The sequence below is a fragment of the Eucalyptus grandis genome, chromosome 2, assembly GCF_016545825.1.
Source record: "Eucalyptus grandis isolate ANBG69807.140 chromosome 2, ASM1654582v1, whole genome shotgun sequence".
Lineage (NCBI taxonomy): Eukaryota > Viridiplantae > Streptophyta > Magnoliopsida > Myrtales > Myrtaceae > Eucalyptus > Eucalyptus grandis.
Window position 1 is genome coordinate 42,605,584 of NC_052613.1, and position 6,848 is coordinate 42,612,431.

At 46.0% G+C, this 6,848-nt stretch overlaps 1 pseudogene; it reads left to right on the forward strand.

Moving 5' to 3' along the window:
- The first annotated feature begins 1,711 nt into the window (after window positions 1-1,711).
- On the forward strand, window positions 1,712-6,062 carry LOC120290388 (annotated as a pseudogene).
- Window positions 6,063-6,848: the final 786 nt, after the last annotated feature.

The window sequence follows — 6,848 nt, forward strand, 5'->3', positions numbered from 1 at the left end:
GCTGTTTTTGCATTATTTGGCCACGTCGGCATGCAAAGCGGTGTTGTTTTGGGCTTGCTTCGCCGTAAAAATGCCACGTATGCAATTTGGCCGGATTTTGATCGGATTGGTACTCAAGTGATCCATTTTGTTTTGATTTTGGCATTTAAGTGTACCTTTCGTAATGTTATGACACTTAAGTGTCTCTTTCTCGCCAAGTTAAAGCACTCTAGGAGTCCGCGAGTCATATGAAATTCATATTTGACATTTTACAGGGGATGACAGAGATTGAGGAGAGCTTAATGAGTGGGATCCTGACCAGGATGACCTACTTGATGAATGAATATATATAATTTAAAGCGTGTAGGGACTTGACAGTTTGCCTGCTATTGCCTATTTTGATGAAGTCCATTTACTTGATCCATTTACTTGAGACTTGCATTTTGCTATTTCTATTTTGTGAACATTATTATGCTTGTTTCTTATATTTGTAAGGCCTTGGACTATTTTGACTGGCCTATTTATACTTGACTATTATGCATATATTGGTTATGAACTGAGTCTGAGATTTATTTTGGGATTTGGATTTTGTTAATCTCATAACAGATTCATGATAAGAATGATGAGTAAATGATGATTTAGTTTAATACTTTACTGCAAAAATACTCTTTGACCGATCCGTGTTGATTGTCTTGGACTGAATGTAGATGATTCATGTTTGTGTTAACATTACACTGACCACCTTATTGGATTGTGCTGTATGGTGAACATAGGAGGAGATTGTTGGATATATTATTAATATAGTCCAAAATAATATGTTCACATACAAGCTCAATAGGTGAAAGCATGGTTATTTGAGTTCATATGGGAAGCCAATAACTGCATATAAAAACTCTGGGTTTCCCTACACCGGCGTAACAACATTTGTTAAGCGTTCCAAACTTGACATTTCTTGGTATAATACTTCAAGCAACCGCTTCTTCTCTCTCAAACCTATGACCTCCAACACCTTTGTCGTTGGATTTTTATCTCCGAGTGACGATGGACTTCAATGGGGTTTTGACCTAGTATTACCACCCCAGGAACTCAGTACCGATGGAAGCTGGAGCATCCTCTGGACCCAACCCGAAAACATATGCTCCGACGTCGTTTCTCAAGGCGGCAATGGATGTGAATGGAGCATCTCCATTTATGAAACTTCCACCAAAGCACAGAAACACATGAGGGCCCGGTAGTTTTCCGCATTTGATCGAACTTTCCATCACATTTCACTCTTAAAAATTCCGTTTTCCATGATGGACTTCTACTTAAAAATGAGAAGCTGAACGGATATTTCTCTGCTCGTGTCGAGTGGCCCTAACTTCGCCAAATAGCCCGTACAACGCGTCTTCTTCGAAGATTTTTCCAAGTTGGACGAATTCGCATCTCAGGACACGCTCCTACTGAAAATATCTGCAATTCATACCAAATAGCCCGTCCATCAAGTCGTTGCTAAGACTTCAAACGTGGTTCCTTTTCGTTTCCATCTTATCATGCTCATTTTCCAAGTTTAGAACCTTGCTTTGTGTCCACGTCATGGAAATTAGCACAAGCCGGGGCCTCTATTATCCAACTCATCGACGCCGAAAGATTCTTGGGGCGACCTGGGAGTCGCTTGCCCCGTAATCGTCCAATCGTGGTGGGATGGGATGTTGCCGTGGCCGGAGAGAATTAGTCGGGTGCTTCATTCAACATCACACAAAATTCTATAATTCAACCCGATGAAGGAACCACAAAATTCCGTATGAAATTAGTGCATTGATCAAGTACGGTGCGCATACTGATCAAGGACGTGTGCATGGCACCAGAATTGCAACCTTAATCGGTACCTTCACCCGTATATTCCGCACAATAATCCCAACGAGACAACCAGCAGAATTTTCAGCCAATAGCTCGAGCCGGTCTTTACTTATTGACCAAAAAGAAGATGAAAAGTCTTCAGTGGAGTCTCCTTAAATGCCCGCCCAAAAATGCAGCACAGTTAGTTAGGTGTATGCAGCAATTGCCGATCTCATCAGTCATCACATCCCTTGGCTGATTCGCAAAGACTTCGTCGACCTCAAAACTCCATCGCCACAACCTTCTTCCTCTCTTCTGGCTAAGTTCAATCAAACCCATTCTTGAGTTGAAGAATTTCATGTTTGATAACTAAATGAATCCTCCATCGATGTCCCCTGTTTCGATTCATCATACCCTCTTTCTCTTGCTTTTTCTAATTCCACGTCCTTCTCTAGCCCAAGCGAACATACCAGTTCCATCTTCTCTAACCGCCACGAATGGCAACTCTTCTTCATGGCTCTCTCCTTCTCGAGACTTTGCATTCGGCTTTCGCTCCTCATCTGACGGCGACACCAAGAAAAACCAGCTCTTCTTGCTTGCCATCTGGTACAACAATATACCTTCTAAAACAATCGTCTGGTTCCCGAATGAAGGCCTTCCTGCCACTCCTGTCCCACCTGTCCCCGAAAATTCGAAGGTAGAACTTACTGATTCTGGTCTCGTCCTCATCAATCCACAAGGTGAAGAGCTGTGGAAACCTAGCAACGTCGTTGGCACCGTCTCGCACGCTGTGTTCAATGATACGGGCAATTTCGTGATCCTGGACTCGAGTTCGGAGGTACTATGGCAGAGCTTCGACAATCCTCGACACGTTGCTTCCGTCGCAAGTGCTCGGAAAGGGCAAAAGTCTCTCCTCCCGTCAATCGGAGGATAGCTTTTCCAGGGGGAGATTCCAACTTCGGATGCTCGAGAGTGGAGACCTCGTGCTCAACACGATCAACCTGCCTTCCGACTATGCCAACGAGGCTTATTACAGCACCAAGACCGATGGCAGCTCTAGCGCATCCACCGCAGGGAAAGAACTCGTCTTCAACAACTCAGGTTCTCTGTTCGTCTCGAAAGAAAACGGTGAGAGGCTTTACCTCTCGCAGCAGGGGGATATATCTCCCGCGTCTGATTCTTATTACAGAGTCACCCTGAACTTTGATGGGGTCCTTACTCAGTATGTGCACCCCAAGAATTCTGGTTCCAGCGGAAGCTGGAGAATGCTGTGGTCGCAACCTGATGACATATGTACCAATGTTTATGTCGCTAATGGAATCGGCGTTTGTGGGTACAACAGCATTTGCACTCTGGATCAGAATAATAGGCCAAAATGCGACTGCCCAAAAAATTTCATCTTAGTCGATCCCAGTGACAAGTATGGCAGTTGCAGGCCTACTTTCACGCAGAGCTGTGCGGACGATCAGGAAAGGATGAAGCTTGGTCCGATGGAGGACCTGTACGAGTTCGTAGAACTCAACGACACAGATTGGCCAACCTCTGATTATGCGCTATTGCGGCCTTTCGGTGAAGATGAGTGCCGGAACGCATGCTTGCATGACTGCATGTGCGCGGTGGCAGTTTGGAGGGATGGCCAGAGTTGCTGGAAGAAGAAGCTTCCGCTTTCCAATGGGAGAATTAACCCTACCCTCAATGGGAAGGCCATGATCAAAGTACCAAAGCAAGACATAACGGTTGGATCTTCTCTAACTGCCACAAATGGCAACTCTTCATGGCTTTCTCCATCTGGAGACTTCGCTTTCGGCTTTCGATCATTGTCCAACGGTAACAACGCCAAGGATGAGCGACTCTTCTTGCTTTCCATTTGGTACAACAAGATACCTTCGAAAACAGTCGTCTGGTTTGCGAATGGAGATCGTCCTGCACCTGAAAATTCGAAACTAGCGCTCACTTCCAACCTGGGGCTCGTCCTCACCGATCCTCAAGGAGAGGAATTGTGGAAATCGGAGAACATTCTCGGTGATGTCTCCTGCGCCATTTTCAATGACACGGGCAATTTTGCGATTCTTGATTCGAAATTGGAGAAACTATGGGAGAGCTTCGAAGACCCCCGCAATACGTTGCTCCCTTCGCAGACGCTGGGGACGAATAAACTCCTTTCCTCTCGTCGATCAGAGAAAATCTTCTCCAGAGGGAAATTCCAGCTTCGGATGCTCGGCAGCGGAGACCTCGTGCTCAACACAGTAAACCTGCCTTCCAATTATGCTAACGATGCGTACTCCATCACCAAAACTGCAGGCGATTCGAAAGGATTGGCCTCATCGGGGAAAGAACTCGTGTTTAGCGAGTCAGGATCTCTGTTTGTTTCGAAGGAAAATGGCGGGGAAGTTTACCTCTCACAGGAGAAGGTGCCTTTGGCGTCGGATTTTTATCTCCGAGTGACGTTGGACTTCGATGGGGTTTTGACCCAGTATTACCACCGCAGGAACTCAAGTACCGACGGAAGCTGGAGCATCCTCTGGACCCAACCAGAAAACATATGCTCCAACGTCGTTTCTCAAGGCGGCATTGGAGTTTGTGGGTACAATAGCATTTGCACTCTAGGAGAATATAACAGGCCGAACTGTGGATGCCCCGACCGATACACCTTCGTCGATCCCAGTGATGAGCACGGTGGTTGCGTACCGAACTTCACTTTGAGTTCTTGTTCGGAAGATGAGGAGAAGCAGAACCGTGGTTCGGCCGAGGACGTCTATACTTTCGTGGAACTTAAGAATACAGATTTTCCATCGTCCAATTATGCGCAGTTGGGACCTTTCTCTGAGGATGAATGCAGGAACTCGTGCTTGCATGACTGTATGTGTGCGGTGGCTGTTCACGTAGACGGCATGATTTGCAAGAAGAAGAGCTTCCCGCTCTCCAATGGGAGATTCGACCCCAATTTTAACTGGAAGGCCATGATCAAAGTCCCGAAAAGCGACCTCCCTCTAACTCCCACGAACGATTCCAAATTCCCATGCCCAGAGCCGAAGGCGAAAGAAAAAAAAAATCCCAGGACTTGGATTTTGGCAGGATCATCGCTCTTGGGAACTTCTGTTTTTGTCAACATCCTCTTCATTGGTGCGAGCACTCTGGGTTTTTTGCGTCATCTACCGCAAGAAGCCTGTGAAAATAAACCCTAGAGAAAATCTAGTGGAGACGAATTTGCGGTGTTTCACTTACCAGGAGCTCTTCAAAGCCACGGATGGCTTCAAGGAAGAGCTGGGAGGGAGCCTTCGGGATTGTTTATAAAGGGTTTATTCCTAGTGATGTAGCAGTTGCTGTGAAGAAGCTGACCAACGTATTTCAGGACAAGGAGAAGGAATTCAGAACCGAAGTGAATGTGATCGGTCAGACCCATCACAAGAATCTGGTCAGGCTACTCGGCTTCTGCGATGAAGGGCAAGAGAGGTTGCTGGTTTATGAGTTCTTGAGCAACGGCACGCTGTGGAGCCTTCTCTTTACTGGTGAATCCAGACACAGTTGGAACCAAAGATGCCAAATCGCTTCAGCAATTGCCAGAGGACTGCTCTACTTGCATGAAGAGTGCACGATGCAGATCATCCACTGCGACATCAAGCCACAGAATATCCTCCTCGATGAGTACTACAACGCGAGGATCTCCGATTTCGGATTGGCCAAGCTCCTGAAGATGGACCAGAGCTATACTCTCACAAACATCAGAGGAACAAGAGGGTATGTCGCTCCTGAATGGTTCAGGAGCTTGCCGATCACCGCGAAAGTAGATGTTTATAGCTATGGCGTGTTGCTGCTGGAGATAATAAGTTGTAGGAGTTGTTTGGGGGGCGAAATGGGTGGAGAAAGAGAGAGAGAGCTCTTGACTGATTGGGCTTACGATTGCTTTAAGGATGGAAAATTGGATGCTCTCGTGGAAGGCGACATCGGAGCTTTGAGTGAGAGGGAGAAGCTGAAGAATTTGGCGATGGTTGCGTTTTGGTGCGTACAAGAGGACCCGTCATTGAGGCCAACTATGAAGAAGGTGACTCAGATGCTGGACGGAACAGTGGAAGTGCCGGTCCCTCCATGTCCATTCGCTTTTAGTAGCTGCACCACCATCATTCCTAAATGAGAGCTGAGCTTCAAGCTATGTAGTATGAACTTTAATCTACTTATGCTATGATGAGCATACCATACTCCACCGCTTGTTTTGCAGCGTGAAGTGTTTGTCTTCTTTGCAGTGTATTGAATCTAAAACGTGCAACATAGTGATGCAAGTTCTTTGTCAAATGAGTATTGTAAATCTCATGTCTTGAATAGATTTTCTTTTCTTTTTTTGATAAAAGGTAAGTATTATAGATAGACTAGAGAACCATGAAGCCATACAAAGTACAGCAAAGAAGAGCCGGCACCAAAAAAACTTGCACTCAGAAGGTCAGAGAAAAGCCAATCGAGCGGAAGGGTGCCAACCCGAGCTGTAGAGAAAGATACAAGAAACGGGAAAACAAGCAGCTAGAAGAAGGCTAACAAACAGCGAAGCTAGGGCAGAAAGCAAGACACGAACAAACGAAAAGGGAAGGCAGAAATACAACCCAACAAAACCAGGTTACAACCAAACTGAAGCAGCAACCGAGTGAACTAGAACCAGCAACAACAACGAATGAAAGACCCAGGGAAACACAAAATAGAGAACCACCCATACAAAGGGGGAAGAGGGGGCTACCCATGAGCATCATCAAGCATCATCAATGCAAAGAAAAACACGAACGGGGCACAAAAACGAAATGGCCATATGATCACTTCGGTAGGAGGCCGAAACACTTACTCAAAGATAGAAGGGTGGATACCCCAGCTAAGTTGAAGACGTTTGTTGCGGAGGATATCCGGGACCTTTGAGAATGTAATGGCCTTGTCTTTAACAGCTTTGCTTAGTTGGGCTTTCAAGGCTGGGAGAGAGAGCTGTTGGTTGCGGAAGATGATATTGTTTCTCTCCTTCCAGACAAGATAACATAAGGCACCAAAGGCAAACCTAGCCATTGATTGGTGGAACC